The sequence below is a fragment of the Lepidochelys kempii genome, chromosome 10 (assembly GCF_965140285.1).
Source record: "Lepidochelys kempii isolate rLepKem1 chromosome 10, rLepKem1.hap1, whole genome shotgun sequence".
NCBI lineage: Eukaryota > Metazoa > Chordata > Testudines > Cheloniidae > Lepidochelys > Lepidochelys kempii.
Window position 1 is genome coordinate 83334477 of NC_136389.1, and position 18090 is coordinate 83352566.

The window sequence follows — 18090 nt, forward strand, 5'->3', positions numbered from 1 at the left end:
CTCCAGGAAGTGGCCAGCATGTTAGGCCCCTAGGCAGAGGCACGGTCCAGTGGCTCTGTGCAGTGTGTGCACTGCCCCTGCAGCTCCCATTGGCCAGGAACCACAGCCAATGAGAGCTGCGGAGGTGGTTCTGGGGGCGGAGCTTCCCTGGCTGCACCTCTCTGCCTAGGAGCCAGAGGGAAATGCCAGCCATTTACAGGGGCTGTGTGGAGCCAGGGAGGCTGCCTTAGCCTCACTGTGCCACCAACCAGACTTTTAACAGCCCAGTCAGTGTGCTGACCAGAGCTGCCAGGGTCCCTTTTCAACTGGGCGTTCCAGTTAAAAACCGGACACCTGGCAACCCTACCCTTGATTGGGAGTGTAGGAAGTGGCTCCGGGAAGCTGAATATAGTTTAGCTGTGTTGCTGACTGACCACTGACTAGCATGTTGTGGCTGGATTCCCTGCTGACCCAGTGGTGGACCACTGTCACTATTAGGATCCTGGGCTGGTACCTGGTGGAGTTGGGTGGGCCTGGGTGATCTTTCCCCCTACCACCTCACCTAGGGGTGGCAAGCCCCCAGTCTAGGCCAAGAGGCCCGTGTTTATCAGCAGTCTGCCAGAGCCAGGACCCCTGACTGTTAGTAACCTGAGGGCCTGGGCTCTGAGGTTACTAACTGCTCTAACTCACTGAGTGGTGGAGGTGCTAATTCCTCCCTGAACCATGCCCCTCCAGAGGCCTTGTAGCAAGGGGGTGCAGCCTCTCTCCCAGACACAGGGACAGCTGCGACTTCCCTACAGTATTCCTGCCTTGCACATCATTCTGATTTATTTTTTGCCTGGCAGGAGAAGAGCGATTCAGTTCCATCAGTGAGCAGGAGCGTTGCACAAGGAAGTGTGATGAGCCGTGTCTCCCTCAAATGCTGCATGGACCATTGGTGTTCTGCGAGCATCCCAGTAAGCCAGAAAGTCCTCACTCACTGTGCCCAAGCTGTGGTGAGCTATACAGACCCTCTTTCAGGATTGCCAGGGGGGAAACTAACATGGCCTCCCTGAGCAGAGGATAGCCCAGAGCTGTATGAACTCAGGGCAGAGCTGGTGTACGAACTAGTCCATGTTGTGGCAAGGCAGGTGATTAAACCCAAGGTAAAGGAATGAGGGTAGCTGCTGGCCTGTAATAGAGGAAATGCAGACTGGGAATAGAAGGTGGGATTCAGAAAGGTGCTTGGTGCTGAAAACCAGGTCTTAGCCACCTGCTGCGAATTCCCACTCAGCTGCTGTTGAACCCCTTAGGCACCAAGTGAGTTTAGGTGCCTATGCTTTTCCTCTGGGCATACGCATTGCAGCCTCATTCTAGACACTGGCACCTATATCCTGCCTCCGCACGTGCTCTGCTGCCCCATGAGAGGTGTCCAGATGCCCATCTCCCGCCGAAGCCCCAGAGCAATTCACAAATGGGAAAGGAAGGCTTTTGGCAGCTCAAGCCATGGCGGAGGGGGAAGCAGCCCTGATCGAGGGCAGGAGGACGGGGCAGTCCTCCCTTATAACCTTTCGCCCTGAGGCGAGGGTACTCACCCAGGATGTGGGAGACTGCCAGTTCAAGTCCCCTCTCCTCCAGAAGGGGAGAAGGAATTTAATAGGTATCCACCATCTCTCAGGTGAGAGCCCCAACCTGTAGATTATGGAGTCACTGTGACTTTCCTGGGCTCCATTAACATTCAATGATTCAGTTGCTTAATTAAAGTGGAACAGCTTCAATAGGCAGGGCTGTCCCTAGGGGGGTGCGGGGCCCGGGACAACCCTCCCTCTCTGGCCCAAGCCCCTGCTCCCACTCCACCCCTTCCCCCAAGCCCGTCTTCCCGCTCCTGCCCTGCCCCTGCCCCAAACCCCCACCCCACCCCACCCCACCTCCTTCCAGCTTCCGCTCCCTCCCCTGAGCAACACTGGGAGCTGGTGGAGCAGGGCAGGCTGGGTTGCTCACAGCTGGCGCCAGGCCCCCCTCTAGTCTGCCAGGCCGCCCTGGACCCTGTGTCCCGAAACATGGGGCTCCTCAAAGTTTCCCTATGGACGGGACGGCTCTGTCAGTAGGAGAGATTGCTGGAGTCCCATGTCAGAATATTCCATAGCCTAGTTGTTGGGACACTCACCCAAGAGATGGCTGGGCCATGTTCAAATCCCTTTCCCACCTCCGAAGGAACCGAAACTTGAACGTGCAGGTTTCCCACATCCTGGGTGACTACCTTGGCCACTAGGCTAAAGGTTATAAGGAGCACCTCCCCCTCCCAAACCATTTGTTTTAGGTCTCACACACAACTTTGGCACTGAATGCCTAATCTTCCCACTCTCCCTCCCCCCCCTCCCCCACAATGCATGGATCACAAACAGGGGGAGGTGCTTTCCTCCAGCCCAGACTTCGGCACTGTGATGTTTTGGGGACCACCCATACTGGTAAGGACTTCCATCACCACCTCCCCTATAACTTCGGGGTGCCTTGGTGCCATGCAGCTATGGTTCAGAAGATTCTTGAAACCAGGACCCTGCCCACGTGCACAAAGTCTCAGCCTGCAAGGAGTAAGTAGGCCAAGGTAACACCTACAGCTCTTCAGTCTAGAGTCTCCCCAAATCCATCCTCCCTGAGTCCTTAAGTACCAGACATTCAGAATGTTCTCCCTGGTTTGTCACCCCTGAAGGTGACACCAGCCCCCCAGTTATCAGCTGACTTTGGCGCACATACTCCACAGAGTTTGCATACCAGCTAGCTGCTTGGGAGAAAAATAAACAATTTATTTAATAGAAAATCACAGATTCAAAGATTAAATAAAAAGGGGGAGCAAACATGTACAAGGCATGCAGAAAATAAATAAAGATGCAACTTTAGATTTGACACTTCCATATTAGATAAAATCCCTTTTCTAATTCAAGTTGCCTTTGAACAGTTTCGTAGTGCACACCTACCGAGCAGGTGGATCCAGTGTTTCATGGACAGCTTCCTGTCCTCAGTCTCTGGATTTCACATCAACCGCCTTTCATTTTAACGGGATTTACAGGGCTGTTTTCTTCAGTCAGTATAATATTCAAAGTGGGGAAATTCCAGTTGTCTCAATGTCTTTCCATTAACTCGAATGGCCCATCATTGTCTTTTCCTGGGTTGCACAATGGATCAGTAAGTCTGCCCAGTTTTGTGTAAACACCTGGCTTGAGAGGTGTCTCTCCCTGTCTGATGGGGCTTTGCACTGCTATGAGGTAGAGCCAGAGCTTACAAGCACAGTTATCTATATACACAAATACATAGATTCATAACCACGGCCTGCAACGATTATTAAATTTAGAACATTACAAGCTTTTATAAAAGACCTTGCTCAATATACTTCTGTAGTATGATGATACCGCATGCAACCAGTTGGTTCAATTGCTCATTTTTGGGGCCTATACCTTGGGTGTCAGGTACCTGTGACAATCAGAGCCCAAGAGAAGGACTGGGCTTTGATCAGCATCTCCCGGGGGCTGGCTTAGGTGGCTCCCAGCCTCGCGTGCTGGCTTTGTGAATCGCTGTCTGGGGACAGCTAGGTGCCTTATTCTTTGTAAAGGGAGCCTGGGTGCCTAATTCAGACTTTGGGGATCATGTGTTGTTCCTGTGGTTTGTTTTTGTTTTTTCTTCTAATTGCCTGAAAGTTGGGTGTCTCAGCACTCCGTGCTATCCTGCCTAAGTCCCTCTCTGGACCCCACCCAGCCTGCCTTGTGAAGGACTTGAACTTCAGTTACACACAGTCATTTTTTTGGGCAACATGTTGATCCCAGGTAGAAAGCTGGGCAAAGCCCACGCCCCTCTGTGAGTTTGGATTCACGCTCTGGCTCAGGAAGCCCAGGTTTGGCTGTTTGTTGGACTGGGATCAAACCAGCCTGAGTGCCCTATCGGCGGCCCCTGCTTGGAGCTCTCCAGGTAGGCTGCCCAGAATGACTCTTACTTCTTCAGACAATTTAATAGCCCTATACAGACAGTTTCCCCATTACTGTATGCTCCTATCAGCACCTCATAGGTATAACTGTCCCATGGGCCGACAGCACCAAGGGAAGGGAGAACACGTAAGCGCAGGGATACTTTTCTCCAGTAACCAATGCTCAGCCTTACACCCGCACAATTAGCTCTTTAGTCCCTATTTCATCCAAGACACTTACTTGTAAACCTATCTGATTCCTCTCTTAAAAATGTAAAACACTAGCCTGGAATCCAGATCACTGCCTGTGGAATCAGTCAGCCCAGCAGCCCCTACATGAACCCTGTTATTGAGTCCCTGAATATTCTAATGCTCCTATGGCCCCAGAAAGTCATTAGCCATATGAGAGAGTGGAGAATTCTGAGAAGTCAGACCCTGCATTCTGAGAGCAAGCTCAGAAAATCCAGTGCTGCTCTGGCTCACTACTGCCCTCTGCAGTTGATTCACATTATTTCTGATTCTTTTATTGTAAATATGAAACATTGATATTGCAGGAAGGTTCTCTTTCTCTGAAACAGGACCCTGCGAGGATGGCAAGTGTCATGTGTTTTGTTCCCATTGGTTTGGGAATGGCCGGAGAACTCCACATAGGCCTCTATGACTTCATCTCAGAACTAAAAATTAATGGCAGCTTAGGTAAAAGTGATCATGCCTTGCTCATATTTATGGTGTGCAAGAGGAATGATGTCCAGGCTAGTTATATATAGATAGATATATGGTGCTCTAATAGGGCCAGTTTCACAGAACTGAAAACAATTATGTGCCAAATCAGCTGGTATGAAGAATTTAATCAAAAAATATTGGTGATAATTGGGAATTATTTAAGAACTCCTTTCTAGATGCCCCAAAAGAAAGAAGGATGTGCAGGTTAAGAAACCAACTTGGTTTAGAGGGGAAGTAAAGGCAGCAATAAAAAAATAATATATAACAAATGGAAATAAGGGGAATTTGATAGTAGTGAATATAAATGAGAAGCTAGGAATTATAGAAAATTTAAAAGGGAAGCAAAGAGACACAAGGAGAAATTTATGGCCATCAGGATTAAAGACAGTAAGGAATAGTTTTTAAAATTAGGAACAAAGAGAATTCTGACAATGGTATCAGTCTATTACTAGATGTAGAATTATCAATGATAATACAGAAAAAGCAGAAGTGTTCAATAAATATTTCTGTTCTGTATTTGGGGAAAAACAGATGATATAATCAAATCATATGGTGATAATACTCTTTCCATTCCGCTAGTATCTATGGAGGATACAGAAGCTAGTATAGTCAGACATTTTTAAATCAGCAGGTCCAATAACTTGAATCCAAGAGTTTTAAAAGTTGTAAAAGAGCTTGCTGGACTGTTAATGTTGATTCTGAGTAACTCTTAGAACACTGGAGAAGTTCCAGAAGACTGGGGAAAATGGCTTTTGTGCCACTTTTTAAAAACAGTAAACAGGATGCTCCAAGTCATTGTAGGCCTGTCAGTCTGACATTGATCCTGAGCAAGATAATGGAGTGGCTGATGTGGGACTCAATAAATTAATTAATTAAAAGAGGGTAATATTAATTAACATGGGTTTATGGAAAATTGATCCTGTCAAACTAATGTGAAGGCCAAAACTATAATGGGGTTCAAAAAAGAACTAAATAAATTCCTGGAGGATATGTCCATCAATGGCTATTAGCCAAGATGGTCAAGGATGCAACCCCATGTTCTGGGTGTCCCTAGTCTCTGACTGTCAGAAGCTGGGAGTGGGTGACAGGGGATGGATCACTTGATGATTCCCTATTCTGTTCATTCCCTCTGGAGCACCTGGCACTGGCCACTGTCAGAAGACAGGACACTGGACCAGCTGGACCATTGCTCTGACTCAGTATGGCCGTTCTTATGTTTTTATGTGAGATTGCATGTTTGGTTGCTAAAGGTAATAGTGTTGATATAAGATACATAGACTTCTGTAAGTGGTTTGACTTAATACCATGACACTTTGATTAAAAAACAAGAACAAAATTAACAGGGTGCACATTAAATGGATTGAAAACTGGCTAGCTAATAGGTCTCAAAATGTAATTGTAAACAGGGAATCATCATCAAGCAGGTGTGTTTCCAGTCAAGGTCCCACAGGGATCAGTTCTTCACTCTGCAATTTAACACTTTTTATCAATGACTTGAAAGAAAACATAAATGATCACTGATAAAGTTTGTAGATGACCCAAAAATTGGGGAAGTGGTAAATAATGAAGATGAGTCTCTATTTCAGAGCAATCTGGATCGCTTTGTAAAGTGGGTGCAAGCAAACAATGTGTTTTAATACAATTAAATGTAAATGTATATATCGATGAACAAAGATAAATACAGGATGGAGGACTCTATCCTAGGAAGTACTGACTCTGTCCACCACGACCCCCAAATTTTTTTCAATCAGCTGAACATGAGTTCCTAGTCTCATGCTGTGGCCAAAAGAGCTAATGCGATCCTGGGCTTCATAAACAGGGAATCTTGACTAGGAGGAGAGAGATCATTTTATCTCCAGATTTGGCACTGGTGCAACCTCCACTGGAATCCTGTGTCTAGTTCTGGTGCCCACAATCCAAGAAGGATGTTGATACATTGGAGAGGGTTTAGAGAAGACCCACAAGAATTATTAAGGTTTCAGAGTAACAGCCGTGTTAGTCTGTATTCGCAAAAAGAAGAGGAGGACTTGTGGCACCTTAGAGACTAACCAATTTATTTGAGCATAAGCTTTCGTGAGCTACAGCTCACGAAAGCTTATGCTCAAATAAATTGGTTAGTCTCTAAGGTGCCACAAGTACTCCTTTTCTTTTTAAGAATTATTAAAAGATTAGAAAATGCCTTATAATGATAGATTCAAAGAGCTTAACAAATAGAAGGCTCAGGGGTGACTTGATCACAGTCTATAAGTATCTAGGTGGGGAACAAATATCTAATAATAGGCTCTTCAGTCCAACAGAGAAAGGTCTAACGAGATCCAATGGCTAGAAGTTGAAGCTAGATAAATTCAGATTGGAAATAAGGTGTAAATTTTTGACAGTGAGGGTAATTAACAACTGGAACAACTTACCAAGGGTCATGGTGGATTCTCCATCACTGACCCTTTGTAAATCAAGATTGGATGATTTTCTAAAAGCTCAGCTCTAGGAAATATTTTGGGGAACTTCTATGGCCTGTGTTACACAGAAGGTCAGACTAGATGATCACAATGGTCCTTTCTGGCCTTGGAATCTATGAGTATTTACAGAGCAAACAAAAGAAGTTTCATTGGATGGAGGGGAAACCGTCAGACAAAAATCATGGTGCTAACATGACACACACTAAACGTCACTGCTCAGTCACTCTGTTTTTAGTAGTCTTTCATCCTGCATCACATTTTCTATTTAGACAGTAAGCTGGTTGGGCAGGGAATTTGGACCAAATTGTTCTCTTAGTTACAGGAGTGCAAAGTCCACTTGTTTCCGCATGTAATTGAGCAAGTTTTGGACCTGTGTCATAATACTTGTCTGTACAGCCCTTGTACATGCTGGTGTTCTACAAATCATTGTCATGAGTAATAATGTGTGTGTGTTTTTAACAATATTCATTCCATCTGAACTTGTTTATGTGCTACCTATCAGCCACAATATTTTATTTGATGTGCTGTTCTTGTAGATGCAAATAATATATATTAGGGCAATATAAGAGAGCAACTCCTCTGCCAATCTGAGAATCTTAATCCATATATTTAAGATTCTATCCCAATACTTACTCACTTTTGAAGAATCCAAAATATTCATGATTTCTCAGATCTGATTGGAAAAGCACCTATTTTTACAATTAAACAAAGAACAGACCCCACAGCATACTGAGGGGTGAGGTAAAAAGATGTGTAAGTCTTGATTTGCTGTGGGGCTAGAAGAGCAAGAGGGGAGAGTATAGCATTCTTTGAACATTTCAAAGTTACACTTATTCCTTACATTGCTGGAAGATATATTGATTTGTAAGCAGAGTTGGCCCACACCAGAACTTTTTCTCCAAAACATCCCCTCTTCCAACTTGATTTGGAGAAAGTGAATCTTTGTCAGTAAAGTATAGAGTAAAATCTGGTACCCTTCAAAACAGATTCCTCTGGGGAAAATCAATCTGCTGAAAATCTTCTTTTGGTGATGTAATCTGAGGCTCTTCATTGGCAATCACTTACCCAATAAATTACCAAGCAAGTCAGTCCAAGAAACAAGTCTCATAGCTCACAATCATAGTACTTAAAGTAATCTCACTGCTGTTATTAAAGGTCTTAATTCTAGGGAGAAAATATGTATCATCTTGCTGGGAAGAAATAGGAGTGAGCTTTCACTGTACTAGCTGAACAGTAATTCCATCTGATGTTAGTGGGTTTAAATTAATACTTCTCTTCGGGATATTTATCAGTTGATAAGAACTTCTCTTTCAACTATTTTTATAACACAGGGCATACGTCTAGCTCTGATGTGCTCATACACAAATACATTTACTTAAATGCTCCTTCAAAAGGCTGTCAAGCAATAAGACAAACTTGATTATAAAAAAAAAAAATTCTACAGAGATTTCATGTCAACTCAGAAGGCATCCTTTCCTCTCCCGTAAGAAATATAAATATAAGTGGACGCCCTTAGACTTAGCTCTACGGGAATACTTAAGTTAGATCACCATGAGCTTCTTTTTTGAGAGCTGGGGTTATTCAGTCTTTATAAGATTCTCCTTTGAAATCCTTCCAAGTGTTTTTGCTATCCTGTATTAATCACTGTATGCATCCTTTCCAATTCTGAGTATATGAATTATTTTAATAATTTCTGATGGAACTTCATCACTTGAAGAAAAAAACTGCTTCAGACTCCTATTAGTGTGGGTTTAGAATGAGATCCTGCTTCATCCTTTAGCAGTACAGGAAGGTCATATTAACAAAACTTGCTCTGAATGGTATTTTCTCTGTATTCCTGGAAGTAACCTCACTAAAAATGTGTGTTCTCTCTATTGGTGCAGTACAGTTATATTAGTCCATGCTGGCCATTAGTGACATCCTACAGACAAACACCAAAGCTGTTAAGAAAAAGGTCATTTATCTCTTCCAAATTTATGTTTTATAGCTGTGTGTGCTCGCATGGTTAGAACGCCGTTATATAAATTTTATATAAAATAACATGTATTGATATGAAAGTCAAATTCCAAAATATAAGTTAGAAAGTCCATTTTAGCTGGAATTAATCAATTAAAATAGACCTACTCTTCTTTTAAAAGAGAAGAAAATTGCATTGGTCAGGAAAAGATAACATGGCTTTGTTTCCACTATAGAATCTAGGGCTTTTCACTTCATTTGCATAGAATGGGCCCCAACCAACAACCTTTCATAAACAGGTTCTGAAATAACCGAAGACTTATTTTCAGATCATAATTCTGTCCCTTTTATAAAAGTAATATCTTATTTCTTAATCCGATCCAAAACTCTTTCCAATAATTGTGTCTAAGTGGAAGGGATAGGAAAACCACTTCCATTAAAGCATAAACCAATCCATGCTCTCACTCAAAACTCAAGCCTGCTTTTGGAAACTTTTTGATAGCTTTCCCCCCCCTTCTTGAGTTCACCAAGAAACAGATGTATCAAAACATCATTTGAAAGGCTATTCTTGAAGGATTTTTGACCCAATGGGAATAAGGAATTCCATTTAAAGATTTCTAATTAGAGCCAATGAAAAAATGTTTGTGAAAATTTTGTCCCTGCTTTTGTCATGCTCTGGAGCAGTCCCTGGGAGGATCCCTTCAGTATGCCAACCCCACCAGTCTTAGTCAGTAGGGTAAGCCACTTGGCTTCACTGTTCTTAGACGAACCTCAGAGCCTTCAGCACTCCTGTTTTTCACCATCAGCTCCCTTCAGAAAGTTCACCCTACTTGGACACCTGAAAGTAACATACATCCAAACGGAGCAATGCACCCTCTCTTTCAGCATCTGTAGTGACTCTCAGCCAGCATTGTAAAAGCAGTTTATTAGATGTCTGGGACACAGCATAGAAAGTCCCTGGTTAGCACAGAGAACAGATAGTTACAGCATGGTCAGCCCCAAGCCCAGAGCTCTCTGACCCCTCTTTTATCCCAGCAGTCTGCTCTTAATAACCTCCCATCTGGCCCTCCTCCTCAGCCCTTTGTTCTCCATCTGATGAAACATGGTTGGCTTTCTGTGGAGGAGTGGTCCTTTCATGGTCATTAGGTGCTAGATACCAAATGTCTGGGCAATTGGAGTGGCCATTGTCTTCTAGGACTCTACATGGACATGGGTCCAGGGGGCAAACAGTTAGGTGTCAGTCACATCTATATGTCTGGGTCTCTGGAAAGAGTAACAACTTTTTTCCACCCCCTAGTTAACCATGCAGCACACTGAAGAAACTGAGGCACCCACCTGTGACAGGTTGCTCCCTCTTCTGTGATGCTACCTGATGTACTGGGGTATCAATGAGCCTGCCTGTTCCACCAACCTGGGCTCCCTCACCCTGTCCTGCTAAGCCAGGCCCTCAAGCCTCCTCTAGCACAAACACAGGTAGGGATACACCCAGCTGCAGAAAGGCAGACACTGAAATCAGCACTGCGTGGGAAGGCTTTCAGCTAAGGAATTGCCTAACGCTCAAGTGCACATCCCCTCTGGAGTGTAAACCCAGAATTGTCTTGTGCTGCACAGAAATCTGTACAGCATAAGCTCATGAAAATCGCCCCCTCCCTCAATGTGGAGGAAGATATGCACAGCTTTTTGCCCCCCCAGTTATGAATTGCACAAACTGGTGTATAGAAAACAAAAACAAGTTTATTAAGTACAAGAGGTAGATTTTAAGTGATTATAAGGGATAGCAAACGGATCAAAGCAGATTACCTTAGTAAATAAACAAAAAACGCAAACTGAACTTAACACACTAGATAGATAGGATATAAATTAGCAAATGCTCACCCTGAGTGATAAAAAGGATGGCAGATTCTTAAGTCACAAGCTGCCTAGGCTTTCCCAGGTTTTCATACACAGCTAAAGATCCTACTAGCCTAGGACCATCGCTTCCCACAGTTCAGTCCTTGCCACTCAGGTGTTTCCAGGTGTGTTGTTGCAGGGACAGTAAGGTCCCCCCAGGATGTCATTGTCCCCCTTTTATATCTTCTTCCCACTTGCTGGAAAGCTCTTTTGCTGTGAGCTGGGTCAAACAGTTCCCATCGTGTAGTGCTATCTCGAAGAAGTTTCTATTGTATACAGTTCCTGGGGTAACCCTTGTGCCTGTGTGCATTTCCTCCATAAGCCATTAATATTGTTTGGCCTTTTTACTGTTGTACCTGAAAGGCTGCTTGTGGGTGTGTTCAACCTCACAACGTGTTCAGTAACACATACATCACCAAACTTCATAACTTCACATACAACAACACACACAATCCAAGGAGATATTACTGTCTAGCAACACACAACTCATTTAAAACCCAAAAGAATGCAGTCCTCACCATATAAATCAAGCAAGAGATGCTGGCCAATCCAGCGGCTCACTCCCATGGCTCCATGAGGAATGGCAGTACCACTCTTCTGAAATCAAAATCATAAGCTCTCCCCCTAGGCAGAGGAAAGGTGCATGCTAAGGAACGTGTCTAGTAACCTTAATCTTCTCCCACCATTTCTTAGAGCACATACTATACATGCAGATAAAATTACATCATCACTTACCTGCAAAGAATATTAAACTGTTTTTTGTCTAAATTAGAAGCACACTTTTAAAGGGTAAATTGGTTAAATTTACAATTAAGGAATAGTGAAGGAATAATCAGAAGTCATCCCAAAAAGATATATGCAGAGAAGCTCCATACGCTCAAGGTTAAGTGTATCAAATCCATGGCAGCAGCAGCTGCTCGTAACTTCTGAGAGTCAGGGCTGGGCAAAATTTTTTGTACTAAAGCTTTTTTTTTTTGGTGGGGGAGGAGGGAGACAAAAAAATGTAGATCCAGTGATATTGAGATGTTTTACAAATCCCATGATGCCAAGTTGTTTCAGTAAAAAAAAAAAAAAAAAAAAAAAATCCTAAAAAATTCCAAATAAGAACTTCAAGTCATTTTGAACCGAAAAATTTTCAAAATTTCCTTTTAATTTTTTTAAACAATAAAAATGTTTTAAATGGTCAAAATCAAAACATTTTATTTGACCCAAAATGTTTTTCACCCAATTATTTTAATGGCCAGCAAACCTAAAAAACCATTATTCACACAGTTCTAGTAAGCGCCACAGGTCTCAGTTTAATAAGCAGGAAATGCTACCTTCCCTCACCTGTACTGCTTACCTGCAAAAGGCATAAGAAATGTAAATGAATTAGTTGCTCAAAAGTTGATATTAAGTTATAGAGCTGTCTCACTCACCTTTTGTCCAAGCGGAGCATTATTTGCAAGAATGGTATCACAAGGTCACAGATTGAAGTGGATTTAGAGGCAAAGTTAAAACTAAACAAAGAAACTTCTGAAATCCTCACAAACATGAGGTCAGTTGGACATTCACTGCGATTTTTGCATCTCAGTTCAACGTGTTCTAAGATATATACTTCCATTTAGAGCACACAGGCGGCCAGCAACCCAGGGAACCAAAAAATAAAAACATAAAATAAAATAAAAATATTACTTGCTCCTGACCTAAACTTAAAAGCCATGCATTCATGTATAACTAAATAAGGGCAACCCAGAATTCCCCACTCAAAAAGTCATGTCTATGACCTCCAATGATCATGCTACATTGTAATATAACAGTGATTACCCACCCAATCAGTTAAACCCTTCACCAGAGTCAATTCCACCTGTGGGCTATATTCCATCACCTTGCAGAACTCACCAGGAATTTTACACAAAGGCAGAACTTGGCCTGTGGAAAGAAGAATTTTGCCAATAGGGAAAAACAAAGCTCTTATTTTAAGGCCGGAGGCAGCAATTCAAACCCTTCATATGTTCCATGCAGCAAGGAAGAAACTGAGGCACAGTTATCTTTTCAGTCTCTTTTTCCACCACCTTTCCCCTGCTCAGATTATTCCATCCCTGCAATTCTTTTCCCATGTCCCTTACAGTGTTCTTTTCATATGCACTGTCCCGCTTCCTATTAAACTCTTCCCTAGTTCTCTCTTCCTCAAAAGGATCCTGCTGTTGTCACTGCACTTTCTTTAGACTCCCTCTCCAGCCATCCAAATCCACCTTCAGTTGCTATAGAATCTTGGGATTCATGTTCCATCTCTCCCCAATTGCCCCAGAACTTCCCACTTCCAACATCCCAACTGCCATTCCAAACTCCTACGGCACCTTCTGTCTGCAGCATCAGTTCTCTTTTAAAGGGAGGCATCACCCAAAACATTCTTTTTTTGCTTTGCACAAGATAGAGGACGCGAATATCGCTCTGGGTGCAGGACATCACCTAGAGCTCAAAGTTAAGGCTAGTTGTTTGCGTTTGGATGGCACTAAATGGCCTGCTACTTTTGAGTTTCTCCTAGGACTCTGTTTAGTCCATTGGACCCATAATGCTCTTCAGGATTTGTACACCTGCCTAGCTTTATATGTCATCTACTACAAGAGTACTTCAGAGATGGAGTGAAGATTTATGATGTTTTCAATAGTTAGTTGAAAATGTAAACACCCTGCATATGCACAGATATTTCCATTCAATAGCGCATATAAAGAAACTGAGGAGGAAGATTAGTTTTTATTTTCAGCCCTGGTCACACAAATGCAAGAGTTTTAAGTGCACATAAGAGGCTTTTTTGTGCACTTAGGATAAGGATATAACAACTCAGTTTGGCTATAAAAATTGACAATAGTTTTCTTATTTAGCACAAACATTTCAGACCTAAGTTGTCCTCAGTCAAGGTACCTTAAGAAGAGTGTCCTCTTCTGGTCCAATACGTGAATATAGCTGAACCGCTCAGTAACAGTGATCATAATATAATTAAATTTAACATGCTTGTAAGGTAGGGGGGCAGCGAATACCAAAGAAACTCACCACAGTAGCATTTAATTTCACAAAGGGCAACTACATAAAAATGAGGAAGCTAGTTAAATGGAAATTAAAAGGAACACTCACAAGAGTGAAAGGCCTGCAAGCTGCATAAAATCTTTTTAAAAACACCATAACTAAATGTACACTCCCCCTCTCTCCCCCAAAAATGTAAGACCACCAAAAAATGCCACCATGGCTAAACAATGTGAAAGAGGCAGAGATAAAAATTGGAAGTTAAATCTGACTGAGGAAAATAGAAAAAGAGAATAAACACTAACAAGTGAAGTGTAAAAGTTTCAGAGTAACAGCCGTGTTAGTCTGTATTCGCAAAAAGAAAAGGAGTACTTGTGGCACCTTAGAGACTAACCAATTTATTTGAGCATAAGCTTTCGTGAGCTACATCCGATGAAGTGAGCTGTAGTTCACGAAAGCTTATGCTCAAATAAATTGGTTAGTCTCTAAGGTGCCACAAGTACTCCTTTTCTTCAAGTGTAAAAGTGTAATTAGGCAGGCCAGAAAAGAATTTGAAGAGCAACTAGCAAAAGACACAAAAATTAACAGCAAAAAAATTGTTAAGCACATCAGAACCCGCCTGCCGAACGATCAGTGGAGAGTACTCCTGGAAGAAAAGGTTGTTGTGGAGAAGCTAAATGAATTCTTTGCATTGGTCTTCCCTGTAACAGATGTGAGGGAGATTCCCACACGCCAGCCATTCTTTTTAGGTGACAAATCTGAGGAACTGTCCCAAATTGAGGTGTCGATAGAGGAGGTTTGGGAACAAATTAGTAAATTAAACAGGACTAAGTCACCAGGACCATATGATATTCACCTAAGAGTTCTGAAGGACCTCAAATGTGAAATTGCAGGACTACTAACTGTATGTGTAGCCTATTGCTTTAATCAGCCTCTGAATGAGAATAGCTAAGGTAACACCAATTTTTTAAAAAGGCTCCAGAGGCAATTCTGGCAATTACAAAAGTTGGTACACCTAAGAGTCAGCACGGAAGAGTCAACATGGCTTTTGTAAAGGGAAGCCATGCCTCACCAATCTATTAGAATTAATTGAGGGACCAACAAACACGTGGACAAGGGTGATCCAGTGGATATAACGTATTTGTACTTTCTGAAAGCTTTTGACTAGATCCCTCACCAAAGGCTCTTAAGCAAAGTAAGCAGTCGTGGACTAAAGAGGGAGCGTCCTCTCATAGATCAGTAACTAATTAAAAGATAGGAATCAAAGGATAGCAATAAATTTTCATAGTGGAGAGAGGTAAATAGCAGAATCCCCCAAGAATCAGCCCTGGGACCAGTGCTGTTCAACATATTCATAAATGATCCGGAAAAAGGGGTAAATAAAGAGATGGAAAAGTTTGCAGAGGATACAAAATTACTCAAGCTAGTTAAGTCCAAAGCTTACTGCGAAGAACTACAAAAGGATGTCACCAAATTGGGTGACTGGGCAACAAAATAACAGTCAAGATTCAATGTTGATAAATGCAAAGTAATGCACATTGGAAAACATAATCCCAACTACATGTACAAAATGATGGGGTCTACATTAACTGTTCCCACTCCAGACAGATCTTGGAGTCACTGTGGAAAGTTCTCTGAAAATATTGCTCAATGTGCAGCAGCAGTTAAAAGGTCTAACAATGTTAGGAATCATTAGGAAAGGGGGTAGATAATACAGAAAATATCATGCCACCATATAAAGCCATGGGTACGCTCATGCCTGGAATACTGTGTACAGTTCTGGTTGCCCCATCTCAGTAAAAGGTGTATTGGAATTGGAAAAAGCACTGAGAAGGGCAACAAAAATCATTAGGCGCACGGGCGACAGGTGAGCCCCCCTTCAGGGAGGCTAAACTGCCGGCCCCACTCTTTCTGCCCACATCCCACCCTGCGCTGCAAGAGGAGCCCCAAGCCTCCCCCGCCCCTAATGCTGCTGGAGGGGAGCTTTAGCCACCCACCCGCAGGCCCCCTGGCCCAAGCCACTAGCCCGACTCCTGAGACAGCCAGAGGTGCCGGCAAGCAGCAAACCCCAGCCCCAGGCCGCTGGCGGAAGCTGAGCCCTCGCCGTCTTCAGGGGAGACAGGGAGTGAGGCACTGCCTTGGGGCAGAACAGGGCAGGGCCATGGCTTGGGTTAGGGGAGGCTTAGCCTGCCCTGGCCTTTGATACCTGCTGCCTGTGATTAGGGGTATGGAACAGCTTCCATATGAGGAGAGATTAAAAAGACTAGGACTGTTCATCTTAGAGAAGAGATTACTAGAGGGGGATATGATTGTGGTCTATAAAATCAGGACTGGTGTGGAGAAAGTGAATAGGGAAGTATTATTTGCCCCTGCACATAACACAAAAACCATGCGTCACCCAATGAAATTAACAGGTAGTAAGTTTAAAACAAAACATAAGGAAGTATTGCTTCACACAACACCCAGTTAACCTGTAGAAGTTGTTGCCAGGGAGATGTTGTGAAGGCGAAAACTGGGTTCAAAAAAAGAATTGTGTAAGTTCCTGGAGGATAGATCCATAAGTGGCTACTAACCAAGATGGTCCTGGATGCAACCCCAGATTTGGGGGTTCCTAAACCTCTGACTGCCAGAAGCTGGGACTGGATGGATCACTCAATAAATTACCCTGTTCTGTTCATTCCCTCTAGCGCCAGCCACTGCCGGAAGAGAGGATACCGGGCTAGATGGACTACTGCAGTGACTCTCCTGAAAGGGGTACAGTAGTCTGGAAAGGTTGAGTCTGATGTGTCTTTAAGTGAGATGAAATTTGGGGGTACACAAAACTACTTGCTTACAAAATCAGACCTAAAAATACTAAAGTGTCACACCACTATTACCAAAAAATTGCTGACTTCCTCATTTTTACCACATAATTATAAAATAAATCAGTTGGCATATAAATACTGTACTTACATTTCAGAGTGTAGTATACAGAGCAGTATAAACAAGTCATTGTCCGTATGAAATTTTAGTTTGTACTGACTTAGCTAGTGCTTTTTATGTAGCCTGTTGTAAAACTAGGCAAATACCTTGATGAGTTGATGTACCTCCTGGAAGACCTCTGCATACCCCCAGGGGTATGTGTACCCCTGATTGAGAACCAGTGGACTATTGGTCTGACCAAGTATGCCATTCTTATGATAATGATTAGAAAACAATGCTTTAATAAGAATTTCAAACACTGGAATTCTAAAAACATATCCAGAAATCAGTCTTTGAACTGCAACAGATGACTTGTTCCAATAACTATTTTAACCGTAGTTTGCAGTTCCTAAGTGATAAAGAAGTGGTATGATATTTAAATTTTAAAAATAGAAGAAAGCACAGAGTATGCCAAACATCCTTCATCATAATATTGAGTAAATAGATCTATTAACCATGTAGAGAAAACAGTAACAAAGCTAATTGTGATTGAGACAGGGCAGCCATATAGGCAAGGTTGGCTCCAAACCGGACGTTCTTTCACACTCTAGAGATAACTAGAAGAACAAAAACCAATTCCACCTAATAGTAAATTTGAAATACCAACCTCTGTTACTATTCTCTCTCTGTGCTTACCTGAGCAGCAGATGCTTCTGCAGTAAGCACAGTCAAACTGGCACACAAGTAGAATTGCACGTTCAACAAAATTTGAATCTCAGTACTTTGACATCAAGGTGATTAGCATGGTATAAATGCCCAGAAAAGAACTGTTCTCATCAAGAGAGCTCTTTTGGAGGACTCCATCATTTATATCAGGTTCTGATACATAGAAAGGAATTATTAGTGCAACAGAACAGCAAAAATAAATTATATAAAAAGACTTTTACAATATTGACAGGTTTCAGAGTACAGCTGTGTTAGTCTGTATTCGCAAAAAGAAAAGGAGGACTTGTGGCACCTTAGAGACTAGCCAATTTATTTGAGCATAAGCCGATGAAGTGAGCTGTAGGTCACGAAAGCTTATGCTCAAATAAATTGGTTAGTCTCTAAGGTGCCACAAGTACTCCTTTTCTTTTTACAATATTGTATGAGCATTCAGTTATACAAATGAATACAGAAAGGTTCCCATAGTAACATGAATCCATAATAGATGGAACAGTCTGGAATCATAGATAGCATGTTCTTGTC

At 42.7% G+C, this 18090-nt stretch overlaps 1 long non-coding RNA gene across 1 annotated transcript; it reads right to left on the reverse strand.

Moving 5' to 3' along the window:
- Nucleotides 1-10760: 10760 nt before the first annotated feature.
- On the reverse strand, nt 10761-14325 carry LOC140895149 (uncharacterized). Its single transcript, XR_012154120.2, has 2 exons — nt 12357-14325; nt 10761-11562 (listed from the first exon to the last, which is right to left on the reverse strand). It is a non-coding gene; the product is annotated as an uncharacterized LOC140895149 (long non-coding RNA).
- Nucleotides 14326-18090: the final 3765 nt, after the last annotated feature.